Source organism: Cyprinodon tularosa, unplaced genomic scaffold (assembly GCF_016077235.1).
Source record: "Cyprinodon tularosa strain WSP-4 unplaced genomic scaffold, ASM1607723v1 ctg302, whole genome shotgun sequence".
In the NCBI taxonomy this organism is placed as follows: Eukaryota; Metazoa; Chordata; class Actinopteri; order Cyprinodontiformes; family Cyprinodontidae; genus Cyprinodon; species Cyprinodon tularosa.
Genome location: NW_024039011.1, coordinates 272,287 through 289,375, shown reverse-complemented (window position 1 = coordinate 289,375; position 17,089 = coordinate 272,287). Strand labels below are relative to the sequence as shown.

General features: G+C 36.4%; 1 long non-coding RNA gene across 1 annotated transcript; it reads left to right on the top strand.

The window, feature by feature from the left end:
- The first annotated feature begins 16,548 nt into the window (after positions 1-16,548).
- Positions 16,549-17,089, top strand: LOC119787814. Its single transcript, XR_005281376.1, has 2 exons — positions 16,549-16,691; positions 16,792-17,089. It is a non-coding gene; the product is annotated as an uncharacterized LOC119787814 (long non-coding RNA).

Here is a 17,089-nt window from a genome sequence, read left to right as displayed (position 1 = left end):
CTGTACATGTTAGCAATTTTTCTCAAAATCAAATATATTTTATTTGTATGATTCAAATAAAAAAATATTCAAAAGACAATTTTACTGCAGATTCCATTTATTTATGAATTCCATTAGAATTCAGAACAATGTCCCCAGCAGTGGGGTTAATACAGAAAATAAAATAAATAACCACATTTTCAATCAAAATGCTGAATAAATACGGTTTTATTTATTCAGCAAATAAAACCGTAAAAGATCTTTTAGTTCCCAGTGACTTCAAGGCAGACCAAAGCATTTCCGTACGAAACTCTGGGACCTCAAGCCAAACACTGAAATGATCAAGTCAAAAACAATTACAAATCTGCAGGTCTGTTCAAAGCTGCCTTCTGAAACATCGGCTTCTCTGTATCCACAAAAAACGAAAAATTGGCCAACATAATAGGCCGATCCAAAAATAATAGGCCAACAATAATAGGCCAACATAAATAAAAAAAGCGAAAACAAAAAACAAAGACAAAATGGTTGCTTGAGTATCACCATGCTGGTAGTAACAACGACATCTTTTAAGCAGACTGCTTACTCATCCATCATCAGATCATTTTTAAGGCTAAGCAGTCTCGGAGGTAACCGCTTCAGGTCATCCAAACCCATTACAACTTTCTGAATAAAATTGAATGTATATGTCAATTTCTTTGGATACTGTAGATGTAGTGCATAAATCAAGCCAAAAAGCAAAATGAATGTTAACTGTGCTATAGTATATCACATACCACAATCTCTCCCTCAAGAACTATAGAATGTATTGCAGGACCAAACTTCACAAGGGAGACTGTATCATTCGAGACAGTGAGAACAGCTACAGTTGTATCCGAGAGGTCTGGCAGGTCAATGTCTTCTGCCTAAAGAACATGACAGTAATTAGTTAATGAGTAGAGCAGTCAATGAAAAACACTACATGTGTATTTAATATGAAATACCAGTGAATGAAAATTTCAGGTAAAATTCCCAAATATGACATTCTTGGAGAATTACTGTAGTACAGTATGATTTAGGGCTGCAACAACGAATCGATAAAATCGATAAAAATCGACTTTTAAAAGCGTTGGCAACGAATTTCATCATCGATTAGTTGTGTCGCGAGATTAATGCGTCATCCGCCGCGCCTTCATCACTGCCTCTTGACTGAAACGGGGGAAGAAAAAAAAATAAGGCAGAGCGAGTCAGCGCCGCAGGAGCAGTGTTGCCAACTCAGCGACTTTTCAGACTCCTCCAGCGACTATTTTTCAAAAAAACGACTAGCGACAAATCTGGCGACATTTTTCGATGTCACTGGCGGCTTTTGGAGACTCTTACGTGAAAGCATGTATCGTTCCTACTCTGCCGTGGAGCGCCTCCCCCATCCCAACCGCGTTTTCCCGAAGGAGTCCCTCTCAGCGCTGCAGTCAGAGCCGCAGGATTTTAGTGAGGAGTTTACCCTCAGCGTCCAGACTGCAAATGAAGCGCGCATGCACCGGGATTGACGGCGCAAATTGATCACAATAATTAAAATAGCCTGCGCTTTGTAAAGTGAAAAAAGTGATAACATGCAACTTTTGTCAAAAGAAATTAACATGGCACGGAACCACCATGTTTGTTTGGTTTTAAAGTGGGGAAACGTAACGTTAGTTTCTCAGGTAGCTCATCTGATGCTTTCCTTACCGTGTTAGTAGGTTACAGACAGTGATCAGGTTGGCTACTTATTTTACTTTTAATTTCATTTGAATTAGCTTAAGCAGCGTTTACATTTACTTTATAAATAAATTAACTTGCAAATTATGAGGGCAAGGCTTTTAAAGTTTAAATCTTCTGGCAAAGATAAAGCAAAGAAGATCCTGCAATTTATGGAAGTAAAGCAGAATAAAATCAAGCAAGATCAGTAATATGTCAATTAATTATCTGCCACATTTCCATGTAAATATCTGTCTTTGGAGGATGTGTTTTTTAGCACCCCTTGTTCTCTCATTTTTATTCCAAATACAATTTATAATTTGAATCACAGGGCTATTTTTATCTCTATGGTTCAGTATTTTCTCAAGTAGCAACTTTACCTGCTATACTTTCCTGTCTTAAAAGGCAGAACTCTTCTAGTCTAAAAAAAACTCATTTGTTGAAATGGGGGGGCCTATTGTTTGAACCCCTTAGGGGCTTTTAAAAACAAAAATGTCTTTTTTTGCACTTTATGAAACAAAGTAGCCTATATTTTGTGGATGTACAGCTACATTTCTCATGTAAGTTTGCGTAGTTTTAACACAAACATTTATTTTTCATATTGCACCAGTACAGTTAATGAGCAACCTGTACTTGTGTGCTTGTTTGTTCTGTCTAAAATGTTTATTTTGGAATAAAGAGGTTAATATAAAAAATATTTTTTGTCCGATTCATCGATTAATCGAAAAAATAATCGGCCGATTCATCGATTTTTAAAATAATCGTTAGTTGCAGCCCTAGTATGATTTAATAGCTTTTCTGGTGGCTAGGAAGAGGGTTGTGGTTGTTGTCTTTTGGCAGTAACAGAGAGTTAAATAGAAAAAATATATATTTATAGAGAACACAAACTAAGAAAAAGAAAGAGTAAAAGAGTACACACAGTTGAATCATAAACTTACATTCCAGGTCTTAAAAAATCCAGTAGCATCTTCACGCAGGAAGATGGGAAGTGCCTGCAGAGCAATTGTTTGTCTGCTGTTAACATCAACATCTTCCTACAAGACAGAGGGATTGTGGGTAATGGGAAGACAGAATTGCAGAATAAGCAGAATATTAATCATTTGCATATATTAAATAATACTATAGTACAAATTGTCATGAGGTAGGAAATGTTACATACAAGGAGATCATAGGTCCTGAAGATGTTTCTTAGCAATTCAGAAGTTTTGCCAGTGCGGGCCGCTTTCTCACGGAACATCGTCATTAGCCGTGGCATGTACTTATCAAATGCAGAATAAAATGTACTCTTTAAATTTGTATTTGTTATTCGATGGAATTCTGCACAAATCTGAAAATGCAAAAAGAAAATTGGTCACAATGACATTAAGTTATATATTGCTGCAGCATGGCATCACTACCCATAGGTCAAATTATGCTAAAATCGTTGCACTTCCTCACAACTGGGTGTGTGTGTTAGACCACTTCCTGAGGGGTGGCTACACTGCTAAATATTATTGGCTGTAGAGCATGTCCGATTTGGATAACGGAAACTGCTACAGGTATCTTTAGTGAGGATAAGTCTGTTTCTTTAAAGCAACATTAAAGCACTTTTATTTGTTTATCCAGCACCTACTTTGCAAATAACAATGTCCACAGATAGGGTAGAGTATGTTGCATGATTTTATGAAAGTATGATGTATTGCGACATCGAAGCAAATAATCAAATTAGTAGTTTCTTACGTCTGATGAGTGCCACTAAGATACTCTCATTAGAGAGCAGTAGCCAAACTTAGATATTGTATTTTCATGGCCTAATTTACCAGACAGGATGTTTACATAAATCTGTTTTAAGGCTTATTTGCACAGATAAGATTTTTTAGGTATGGAGGAACAGCTCTCCCATATATAAAAATAAATACATGCTCAATAAATCAATAAGCATTTAATTAATTACCCCCGAAAATACAATGAATAAATATGTAGGTAGAAATTAAATTATACAGTGAGACATAAATGTATATATATCTCTTAATTAGCTTCTTTATTTTTTCACCTTTTTTGTAAACAGTTTCATTTGTTACTTGAATCAACTGTTTAATTGAGGTCTGAAGAGGTTTTCTCTAAGGGAGACCCTAAAGAAATAAGATGCCTTTTGTAGGGTTTGGTTTTCCCTAGAGATGTCCATTGAATGCAAACTCATAGCCATGTCTCCATGTGTAGAACACTACACAGTACCTTTAGTTTGGCTCTAATAACAGCAGATTGTTTATTTTTTTTGTCTACTAGTAAATACTTTAGTTTTTTTTTATTATGCTGATTATAAAGAAATTTGTACACTGTATGATGTCATTGGCTGATCTTTAATAAATATTTTAACCAGTGTGTCAGACTCATTTTGAATTGATATTAGGTTGGTACAACGTTAAGTAGCTTCTGATGTAGTTAAGCTACTTTTAACACATTATTGTAACTTAGCTTGCTATAATTCTTTAGGTGGTAGCATTTGTGTAGTGAAGCTTAATTTATTGTTGAGTAACTGATAGCTTAGCTCACTACACTGGACAAGTAGCTTGCCCAACACTGCCTATCAGAATCAGACAGTGATCATGCTAAGCTAGGCTATTGTCGGCAAGTTTGGATACAACTTGGCTTCCTATCATAGGCTCAAGTTATGAAACATTGCTTCGGCGTCTGGCTGGCTATAACTTTCGCGGCCACAGTAGTAGGCTTAACACCAGAAACGGATGATAAAAGATATTTGGTAGTGCTAAAACCATACGGTTTGTCTGTCCTGTTTTCCACTAAAGTAGCGCAAAAGGCTAGCTGGCTCACAGCTGAGACAACGAACGTTAGTTAACTCGCAAAAACAGCTGAGGTCTGCCCGCTGGGGCCTGTTTCAGAAAGGAGGTTAAGTGAAAACTCTGAGTTTGTTAACCCTGAAATGAGGGAAACTCTGGGTTTTCTGTTTCAGAAAGGGAGGTAAGTTAAACCTGAGAAAGCAGAGTAAGTCAAGCCCGTTTCTGAAAGAGAGGTAACTTATACTCAGAGTCAGTTACCATGGCAATTTACTCTGTGAACCTAACCTGGTCGGGAGCAGGTTTTCTTCAGAAAATCCAGAGTTTATTTTGGTCTCCTCCCCTTTTTTAAAGAGGAAGTGGTGTTTAAACACCTCATTGATTCTTTGGGGACATACAGTATTCATTGCACACATTTCAGTCACGTAGAGCGCATCAAAGGGAATGAAATGGCATGTCCTTTAATGGATGATCCTGTTTGTAAAGCCAGGTAGCTACTCTACTCCCATGATGTGCTCAAGGCTTACCTGCTTGAATTTTTTTTTTATATTTCATTTTCAGCTGCTGCCATGTTCTTTTGATGCCTGCAGGATTGCACCTATCCATGAAAACTAAATTAGGTTTAATAAAATATTGTTCTTCCAGTTTCACCTCTGATATTATAACAGTTGGGTAAGTTACTCTAAAATAGTTCTTAATTACTAACTACAAATTTTATCTTCAACAAGTCTAATTAGATTAATGTAATAATTACTGTCTCTAGAAAGTATTGGTCTACTTACTAATTTGTTTTACTTACTTATTAATTACTTTCTAAATCCCAAATCAACCTCAACCACTTGAACAATACAAGGAGAGACAAGAAACTGCACTTCTCATGCTTTCAAATAAACAATATTCAATTGCATGAATTAATCTTAAATTGACCAAGGTGTGTAACTAGAGGGAGAAAGTTCAAATCAAAATATACCTTTTAAAATTTGATATTAAATCCACTATTGTTTTATAGTCTTTAATTTAATTACAGTATTTATATGACTTAAGTAACTTAATTCATTACACCCAACACTGTATAAAAGTAATTAAAATGTAAATTTACGCATTGACTCGAGCAGCTATTTTCACCCAAGCTAACTCTCTCTCCTTCGCCGCTGCAGCCGTGTTGCTTTTTAAAAAAATACATGTTCAAATTCTGCATATGCTTGCATAAGCACATCCAGTTCTGCTGGTGAGAAATATGCACACCTTTTTTTGTCTGACGCTGTTGCCATGGTGACTCGTGATATCTGTGCTCCATTGATATTGGCTTTTTATAGTTGTGGTGCACGCGCTTAACTCAGAGTCAGTCAATTTAGAGTTGATTGAACTAACTCATTTCAGCTGTTCTGAAACCCAAAACTCAGAGTTTCCAATCTCAGGATAAGCCAACTCAGAGTTCAAGTTTTAACTCAGAGTTGGTTGAACTTCCTTATTGAAACAGGCCCCTGGAAGACGATAAACAAATAAATAAACAAAGTAGCCTACAAGCGCGTTCTTACCTTTTGTGCAGAGTCACAGACTACGGTTTGCAGCCTGATGTTGTTGATGATCTCCTCAATGTTGTTGCCTGCCTAAATCCGAGTGCACAGCAGTCCCTGCAAACAACTAGTTGTACGATGTCAAATTGTAACAGATTACATTCACCACAATCGATCATAGACTAGTTCTATGGAACCCCAAATGATTCATAATTAAATAAATTAAAAACTTTATTGAATAAATACCATTTTGATAAATAACACACAAATATATTAAAGAATTAAAATATATATTTCATAGTAACATTACCTTGTTTTTATTTCATGACCATATTATATATTTGTTTGTTATTTATCAAAATTGTATTTATTTCATAATTTTTTATTTATTTATTTAATTATGAATCATTCGGGGTCCCATTTAGTTCATCCACCATTCATTTGGGATTTCCGATTTTTTTGTATTTTTTATATTGGTTTGTTAGGTTAATTGCCATGTTGATATCAACCTATCCAATGAACTGGCACGTCATTATTACGTCAGACGTAAATTCAATCCACTCTTGAAAGGAATGAGTTTGGGGGTCAGTTCTACTCATATACTAAGAGTTAATCTTGTCAAAATAATCAATAACTTGGTAACCAGTTGAGTGAACTTAAAACATTTGTGGTGCCTGAACAATATGGCAGCTTTGAGTACAGCTCTGCAATTGTATTGAGTTTATAGCACTGTTGGGGAATACAGTGTGGACAGGTCGCCAGTCCATCACAGGACAACACAGAAACAAACAGGACAAACAACCATTCACACACACACTCACACCTAAGGAGAATCTAGAGAAGCCAATTAACCTAACAGTCATGTTTTTGGACTGTGGGACATTTTGGATGTCTATAAATTCATTTCAGATCTCCATATTCCTATTATTACTGGTCAGCATTTGTATTATTTTGACTGAAAATTTTTTTTTTCAGATATCATAAATACATTTTCAGTCAAGCTAATATATGTCAGAATGGCCACTTAAAATGTGTAAACATTCCTAGATACATAAAACTAAATTCTTCTAGTATAATTCAGTTTCTGCTACAAAAATGTAATTTATAAAATATGTGTCACAGTTCAGGCTTGGAGTGTAATTTGAGTCACACTCCTAGACACGGATTTGAATCTAAGTTTGTTAAACCTGCTTCGTGAAACAGACCCTAGAGGTGTGAAAAGTATTAATATTTATCACTCCAGTAGAAGTATAAATCCAACTGTCTAAAAACATTTTTGTAGAATTTAGAGGATCAACTTCAGCTTCTTACTGCAGTAAAAGTGTAGAAGTACCATTTTTAAAACTACTTAAAATAAAAAAGTAAGAGTAATGCAGGAAAAAATTTTAAGGACAGAAGCTTTACTGCACTACTCTATTAAAGGAGCATTTTAAATTTTTTTTTTTTTTACAATTTTGGATGATAACTTCCTTAGACTTAATTTTCTTGGTTTTATAACTAATGGTGTCAAATTTAACTTTGCATCATCTTGAAAAACGATTTATTTTTGTATGTGGTGCACAACAGCACCAAGTCCAACCACAAAGAAATTCATTGTCTGGATAAAACTAATTAATTTGATGGTTTTTGTTTTTTTAATTCCAACAGCCATAAAAAATGAGCTCAAATGAAATAAAACTAACAAGTCTATTTTTAAAATGTAAAATAATAGCTAAAAAAATGTAAGGAGTAACAGTAAAAAGTTGTATAAAGAATAGAAGTATAGATCGCCACAATTTCTTCTTAAGTAATGTAATGAAGTGTTTATACTTTATTACATGACGCATCTGCTTGAGGCAAATGTCAAAAGTTTTCATCTAATATAAGAAGGTAGGGTGACCATATTTTCATTTGGGAAAACCAGGACACCTTGGAGTGGAGGGGGATCAGAGGAAATGTTACTTGGCGCAGAACAGTTGTGAAAATTTGAAGTTCAGTTTAATATAATAATACAACTCTGTGAATAGTTCCGTCTGAAATTAATGAAAATAGCTGTTTTAATGGTTATTGAGTCAGATATGTGGCGGTAATGTTTGATTTATCTAAAGGTTTTAATCTGTTACTGTGTAAATGAGTTTGGCTGTCATTTAAGGACAGATTCTAATATATCTGCAGAGTGGGGACTATAAATCTGATAGGAGTTTAATTTTTTTATTGTTGTTTTGCACAATATGCTTAACTAAGTATTTTTTGTTGTTGAATATTAGAGATTTTGTAGATACATTGTTTAGATGTACTTATATATTTCTAACCCTTTTATAGAATAGAATAGAAAATCCCTTTATTGTCCCACAATGGGCAAATTTACAGCAGCAGAAAGATTATTGAAAATGGTCACACAAATGAGGACCTTAGAAAAATGAATAAGAATAACATAATAGGGAAGAGTTAAAATATAAAAAATAAAATTCTGTAAAGTGTTTTAACAATATAAAACTGGAGAATAAATAACCAATATGCAGCTATGGACATTTTTACAGTAATGGATGTTTGAAAATAGCAGCAACATCAGAGATGTGCAAAATGACAGCAGCAGGTTATTTAACTGAAACTTTAGAAACTTTAGGTTTCTATCATTACATTTGATTTTATCTGTTCCTGCTCCCGCCTGTTGGAATCTTTATTCCACTCTGGATTCTTGTGAGTGTAGTCTTTGTTCACTTTAACTTTTTTTTAAATAAATAAATAAACAAACAGTTTTGAAAACCTTGGTATTCATTCTTTCCCTGCTTTGTGTGTCAACTTTCACGGTTGCTAAGCAACAGAGCATACGGCGGTAAAACCCGCCGAAGGGTGGACCTGTTCGAATTTACAGACAAAACTCTTCCGGCCTCCTTATTTTCAAGGACTTCGAAGGATCCAGTCTAGGTAGACCGCGTCCTTGGAGGATGCAGCCCAGGTTTTCGAACAGAGCCTCTGATTAAGAACAGGGCTGCCCGCACTGACGCGGCTCAGGGATTACGTCACACGGAGCGTCGTGCGCAGTGAAATCAGGACATTTCCTCACTTTCTAAAAAAAACCCGGGACAGGACGTGAAATACGGATATGTCCCGGGAAATACGGACGTTTGGTCACCCTAAAGAAGGCCTATACACCACCTGAGTGAAATGGCAAAGAAAATAAACTTTCAGCATTATCTTTATCAGAGATAATCCAGAATTTCACTCCATCTAAAGTTATAGTTTCTACAAGATAGAAATTTTGCATTATTGTGACCATTCAGCACATGTCAAGTTGTTTGTCATGTCACATAAGTTATTACTTATTTTGGATATATAAGCAAAGCTAGTGTTTATTAGCGGCATAGAAAGCAACCATAGTGATAAAATACTTTGTAGTTTATAAAGAAACAATAACTGATACAGTTATTCTGCAAATGACTGGGGTTAATAACTGGCACAATCAGTGCAGGATGCACACTTAAACAGAATTTTAAACCCTGTAAAAACACCACGTATTAAACAGATAACACCCTAATGGTGACACATTTTTCTCCCTGATGTGAGGCAGTTCACAGCCCTCATTGGTGTGCCTAGTAAGCCTGAGCAATCCTTATTTGTTTGTCTCTTTTTTTATCATTATTCTTTACATGTGTAATTGCCTGGCAAGAGCCTGAAAACATATTTCTATACTCATTCCATGCTTTTTTATATCAAAATCTTAAATTCTAGTCTTTAGATTTTTTTTTATGTTTGATCACTTCTGGGGTTGCAGTGCCTGAGGAGGGCAAAAACATCAAACTGCCATCTGGGTGTGGTCAGTTTCAACACGTCACTCTGGCTTATGTTGCTAGACGGAGCTAATTTAGAGATATACTCAGAGATCTATAGCTTTGTTCTATAAGCACTTGCAGCAATCTACATGCACAGTTTTAGAGCTCTTAAACTAGAAGTAATAAAAGTGGATTCTGGTGAGTTGCACGTTTTGAATCCTCTTAAACTCTGACAACATAAGAACCAGTGCATAAAAACACAGCAAATCCAAAGTGCCATCCGTTATTTAGTTCTTTATACAGTAACACTGTCAGCAATTCAGTTCAATTTAATGCAGTTTATTTCTATAGCACCAATTCACAACACATGTCATCTCAAGGCACTTTACAGTTCACCAGATCATACAGTCAGGTTGATTCAAAGTTTTCTATCTAAGGAAAACCATTTGATTGCATCAAATTATTGACTCAAAGGCAAACCCTCACACTAAGCATGCCTGTAGCAACAGTGGAGAGGGAAAACTCCCTTTTAACAGGAAGAAACCTCCAGCAGAACCAGGCTCAGTGTGAGCGGCCATCTGCTGAGGCCGACTTGGGTTGAAGGAGACGGAAGCAGAGACACAAAAGGCAACTGTGAAAGGCGGCCAGTCCAGGAAACACACAGCCAGGCAGACGAGCTCCGAGCCAGCTCCCATGTCAGAGGATGAAGAGAGCACATCCCGTTAGTAACAGAGAAACAGGACTACACTTGAAAACAGGACAAGCTCTGATATCTAGAAACAAAGGCGTTGATGGCAGCAGCACAGCTGATATTTTGGATGTTTGGACACCTGGTTTGCAGTCAATGAATGCAAAGAGTTTTGTGTGTCATGAGTAGAATCTCAACATCCAAAGATGGACTAAGGGTTTCTCTTGTAGATACAATTTAGCATATACCTTATTTTTCTTGTTAAATGCCTTAAGATTATAGATTATGAATTTGATTTATCTAAATGAAGGGAATTACATTTATCTGAGACAGACTTATTTTGGTACATACTGGGAGCCCATTATTATTGTCCTCCGTCTCTAAATCTGTTCATGAACACACTTCCCATTTTGTATGTTATCGCTGTTTTTTTTCTGATAATTTGGTTCTGTTGGCCTCATGAGGCTGGGGCTTTGGCGGGCACCGGGGTTGTTCACAGCTTAATTTGAACAGAAATCTTGTGTGTAGGTTTAGGTGTTTGTGTTTGTGTCAGTCTTAGCTCTGAGCTTTCTGTTTTCCCAACAGCCTCACTCAGTTTACAGACACAAATAACACTGCAACAAACTCCCTTAGCTACAGATATCTCTGGGGTTTTCTTTTTCTGTCTGCTTATGAGACACGTGTAAAACATTAGATCACTGTTTTTGTATTTTTTTTGTGTGTGCGTGTCCCTCTGTGATTGTGTTTATTATCTTGGGATTACACCAAATCTTCTACATCTGTTCATTTTTTTATATATATTTATCGATGTCTTTTCTCTTTTTGTTCTGCTTTGATTTTGATACAAACCCTTGTAATCTTAGATTGTCACAAACTATCATCACAAATATCTAAAAAACATTGTCCCTAAGTGTTCCTCTTTGATAGAAATAGACAAATTAAAGTCTGACTCAGGTGATTAAAGAGTCTCCATTTAAAGAGACTAACTTCCACAACTAAAATTAATAAAGATCATTACTGTGCTTTTGTCATGAAATAATACACTATTTATACAACACGGTTGGAGGGGGGGGGGGGGGTGATGTAACAGAACCCTATAAAATAATTTAAACAACTTCAACCACATGGGAACTGTATATTTCCCTCTGTTTTTGTCATGCACTAAGCAGGAGCCTGTGCAATAAGAAGCAAAAGATGCCTGTAAGTGATCAAATATATATGTAAAAATAAGATATTTGTGTTGAATCAGCAGATGAATTCCTTACAAGTCAACTGTGCTAATTTATAAGTTGAACAAGGTGTAAACAAGGACATTGGTAATAGAAGAATTTGGAGATAGCGATCCTAGTGACTTTTTTATTTATTTTTTCTTTTCCTTTAGGATCCCCATTAGCTGTTGCCATGGCAAACAGCGAGTCTTCCTGAGGTCCACATTAAAAACATACAATAAAAAGCACAGTCACAAATACTGCACTTCCAAAAATGTCCTTTCTCAACACACAGCTGTTTAGAAATGATCAGAGAATGCGCAAAAGAACAAATAAAAAAGTCAATAAAACAAAAACAAATAAAATAAAACATTCAATAAAACAAAAACACTTCAGGGCATCAAATGGAGTTATTTTATAATTTGCTATGAGTTCAGTAGATGTTTTGAGGTAGATTATTTCAAAGATGCAATGAACTATATATAAATTATCTCACATGATGATTGATGACAAATTAGACTGCTGATCTTGCTCAGGGCAGCCATTTTGGAACTTGTCACAACATTACGACGGGAAAATAGGAGAACTTTGCATTGCCTGTGTCAGTTTAAGTTTCCACCTTGTTCTACTCTTTGCAGCTGTAGCTTTTTAGAAGGTGCTGGTTGTACATTTAGCTGAGTTATCAAAGTGGTGTCATCCCAGAAATATGAAAAGGAATAATTTGTATGTTTCTCACATTTATAAAATTCCATAAACTGTAACTTTTAATTACAGTGAGCAGCTGATTTACAAAAAATAATGTCAGAGCAACATCTACACTAATACTTCAGGAAGTCATTGTAATGTGCCTTTGTAAGCAGAAAGCATTTTTCATTTCAAATGGGTGCAACCTACTGTATTTCTGAAACACAAATGTGTCTCAAAAATGTAATTGCATGTAAAGAATATATTTATACATTAATATTTAGCCCCTACCCCACGAACTATACTAATTAAAATATATTTGTTGGGAGCAAAACTGATGCAGGCTCCATGTGCGTTGGCTAACATGGATGAATACTATGTTGAGTTTAAATCAACATGTTGCACAAGAAGAACTCTATAGGAACAATTAGACTGCTGCAGTATGGAAAGCTTAAAGTACCACAAACACAATGCATTAAATCAGAATCAGAAATACTTTAATAATCCCAGAGGGAAATTACTTTTGTTACACGCTCCAGTTACAGTTTTATATATATATATATATATATATATATATATATATATATATATATATATATATATATATATATATATATATATATATATATATATATATACACACATCCAACTATACAATATAATAAAGATAAAAAATAAGAATAAAAGAGATAAAATATTTCCACATATAGCTCTTCTGTATATATATCTGTACGTATATCTATGCATAAGTAAAAACAAAATCCAAATAAAGTGATAAGTCCAAGTAAGGTGTTAAATCCAAGTAAAGTGATAAGTGGTGTGCAAGAAGTTGTAACAACATTTATTGGTAAGAATAAAAAAATCAATGTTACTTAAGATCATCAACTTAATGAAGCTTTCTTTATCCCAAATAAATGAATTATTAAATTATGTTGGCTTCTTGTTGATGGGTCCATACATTTATCTTAAATCTCCACAAATAAAAATTCCCCTTGGTACAAGAAGGCAAATCACAATAATTTGGATTTGCAGGGTAAGCTACAGCTGATTTTCAAGATGTGGTCTGGCATAGAAATCCAAAAGAGTTACAAAAAAAAAGTAAAGTAAAGTAAATGTATGCATGATTTTACCAAAAGGGCTGCTAAGCGGAGCAGTGGGTAGCATTGCTGCCTGCAGCAAGAATGTTCCAGGTTTGATTCCTGGCCCAGGGTCTTTCTGCATAGGGATTGCATGTTCTCCCTGTGCATAAACCCAGAGTATCTGGAGAGAATCAATATATAAATGAGAATAAAGGTAATCTGAAAAGATATGTGTGTTTAAGGGTATATACGGTAGGTGTCTTAATCTCCCATAGCATGATGGGAAAATTATCCAAAAAAATATGACACTGGTTAAGAGTTGAAAACAAGAAAGCAAGGAAAGACAAGCTCATTGGAGGATATACAATGTATATAAAAGTCACACACACACACATCCACCCACTCACAGACACACACCCTCTTACAACAGTAGCAAGATTTAATGCCATGTTGAGGGTGTGATTGGGGGTGGGGCTACATGGAAACAATGCCACCCCTTTCTCTGGTGAATTGGATCATAAACCACATCCCAAGATACTAACACCCTTCTGCACTAACTCAAGTGCACCTGCACACAAACACACATATGAACACACACACGTTGTTAATAGGTGGAATGGGCACAGTCGGGATTTGGATTTAAAGACGATACCAGCTGGTCCCATGCTAGTCTGACAATGATTAGCACACATGCTTGCCACAGAAATGTATCAGGGGACAGATGCATGTATACACTGACACCTGATATGTTCACAGTAACTGACCCAGGTAAAGATACACACCAATAACATGCCATATATTGAATCCATCGCTACATTACAACTGTATGAGTTTTTAGCCTTCAAAATTGCTTATTAAATAATTAGCTTTGACTAGAAAATGGAACTTATAGTAAACCCATTCCCAAATCTAAATGATGTGCTCATGATATAAAAAATATTTTTAAAAGACAGTTTAATACATTTTGTTTTCTGGTTTTACGTGTGAATGATAACTGGTGTTACTCTTGGCATTTATCAACGAAAAACTGGAGAAACTATTTTGAGCTACTAGCTGTTAGAATGGGCTGTTTTATCACCAGCCAGAGTCTGCCGTTGTTATGAGGATAAAGTTAGAAGTATCACTAATGCTGAAACATCCTATGATATTGTCCACTTAGTTACAAACAGGCTGCAGCGCTACACTTACTGTATGCCAACACTAAGGAGGAATACAGCTCAACACCTCTCCCTCCCCTGAGGGGCTCAGATCACAAGCTTGTTCATCTCCAGATGGTTTTTAAATCCCTTGTATACAGGGAGCCAGCTGTGACATGCTCAGGAAGAGATGAGGCTCAAGAAGCTCTGAGGGACTGATTCAGCTCCACCATGTGGGAAGAACTCTGTGCTCACTGTAGGAGGATATTGGCATCATGACCTACCTTATCTTGGAATACCTAAAGCTTTGCATAGAAAACACTTGTCTCATGAAGGTGTTAGTGGTTCTAAACAATAACATGCCCTGGATTGACCCTGAAATGAAGCCTCTTATGGAGGAAAAAAAGAGACTGTTTAGATCAAGAATCAAGGAGTAGCTGAGAGCAGTAGGAAGGGAACTAAGAAGAAAAATCAGATTAAGAAAAATATCTACAAACCTCCTGCTCAAGACCACACATCGGAGGTACTGCAGCAGTTTGAGGCTTATAGTAATGAAATTCCATCAAATCAAGATCCTTGTAAAGCCGGCCATACACTGTACGATTTTTTGCACTTTTCGGGGCGATTTTCCAGCTGTGTAAGAATTTTTTGATCGGGCCGACTTTCAGCCTGATGGTGCGTGGTGTACAGTAGTGTACAGCGGGTAATGAGGGGCAATCAGCCTCTCACAACAATCAGGATTTTGTTTAGTTTAGATAGATTCTAAGAATAGATTGGTTGATCTATTTGGTTAAAACTAGTTTGGTTAGATTAAACAATGTAATGATCAAAATCTGAGCAGGCCACTGGTTACAGTTGTAACATCACTGTAAAGTAGCATTGCTTTCAAGTGAGCTGTTACCATTGCTAGTGGCGTCATCTGTAAGACTTTAATTTGCATTTTTGAGGTTGTTGGTTCTAAACCCACCTCAGACTTTTGAAAGTTGCAATAATACTTAAGTAAGTATTTTGGCTAATGAGACTAACTTGTATTGGTTTGCCCTAGTACAAATATAGATTGGGTAAAAACACCGCCAAATTAGATTGGTTGGTTTAGCTAAAAGATTAGTTGAACACATAACTCTCAACCCGACTAAAACCAAAAACTGTGGAAAAACTATGTTTGAATAAAACGACTAACACCTTTATTTGCTCATCATTGCCCAATTTGCGAAAACACTTTCACTGTCTACTTGAGCTTGTTTCACTAGAATAGCAGACAAACAGTGAACCTTAAATCCATTTTTTTACATTTGACACTCAAAAAACATACAAAGGATTTTATTATACACTCCAATCATTAACAGTTTCAAAGAAACTTAAATAAGGATATTAAAAACAAGAAAAACAATTGCAAAAAATCACAGATTATATTATTAACTGTACTTCTTCCCTCCACCAGTAGGTGGTGACATGTTCACATGAGGCTTCATGAAATGTGGGGATCGTTGAAGCAATTTGACCAAAACGGTTCTATGCCAATGCCTCATGAGGCTTCATCTCACCATCACTAGTGCACACATACCAGATGCCATGGTTGGAAATGAGCCTCTTTCCTGAGGAGCAAAGGTTTGGCAATGGGCTGAGAATGGGCACCAGTTCGTTAAAGCTACAGTGTGTAATAATTACAGGGATATACAGTCAGAAATGTAATATATTATACATAACTATGTTATTTATCATCATCTACGAGCTCAGCCTCTTAACCTTAATATTTGCGTAGCCTTAGAATTCGTTATTTATAATTACATAGGAGCGGGTCTCGCAGCCATGGAGGCAGACATCTTTGCGCTACCGCAGCGCAGAGCCAACAAACTAGCGATTGCGAGATCGCCCATTACGCTCGAAAGTAACTACGGCAAGTTGAGAGAGATGAACTGAGACGGTACTGAACACACAGACTAATGAAATACTATCTGTAAAATTATCTATGTAAACAAACCTCATCACTTGAGAAGGTAGGTGTGTCAGAACCCTTGAGTGGAGTGTTTCTCTATTTCTTCTGGAGCACTGCAGGTGGGCGTGGCTGGCTGTATGAGCACCTGAGATCAATCAACCCATCCACCTGAGAGGGATTTAAGGAGCTGCAGCAATCTCTTCCACGCCTGATGGTCCCCATATTCTGGTACCAATTTAGCCCTCGTGAAATTCCCCTCGAGAAAGTTTAATCTGATTCCTGTTGAAAGCTTCCTGATAGCTCACCTCTTGTGTCTCTGGATTCCCAGGTTTAATCGAAGGGCTCCTGGACGGATCCCTTCTGCGTCTAACTCAGCGTGCTGATCCAATCTGCAGCTTAGTTTCTGTCAGCCTGCCTGCTCTCCACCGCCCCAGTGAAAACTCTCTGACGATCCCCTCAGTCTGACTGCCCGCTCTTCACCACCTCTGTGACAGCTCCGTGACCAACGTCTCCTCCCTCAGCGCACCTCCAGCCACCTGCACAGCCTGTGGCAGTGTATTCTAAGAGACTCTCAGTTATTCTCCATTCTGTTTTGGCTGAATTTACAATAAACTCTTCTCCCTTCA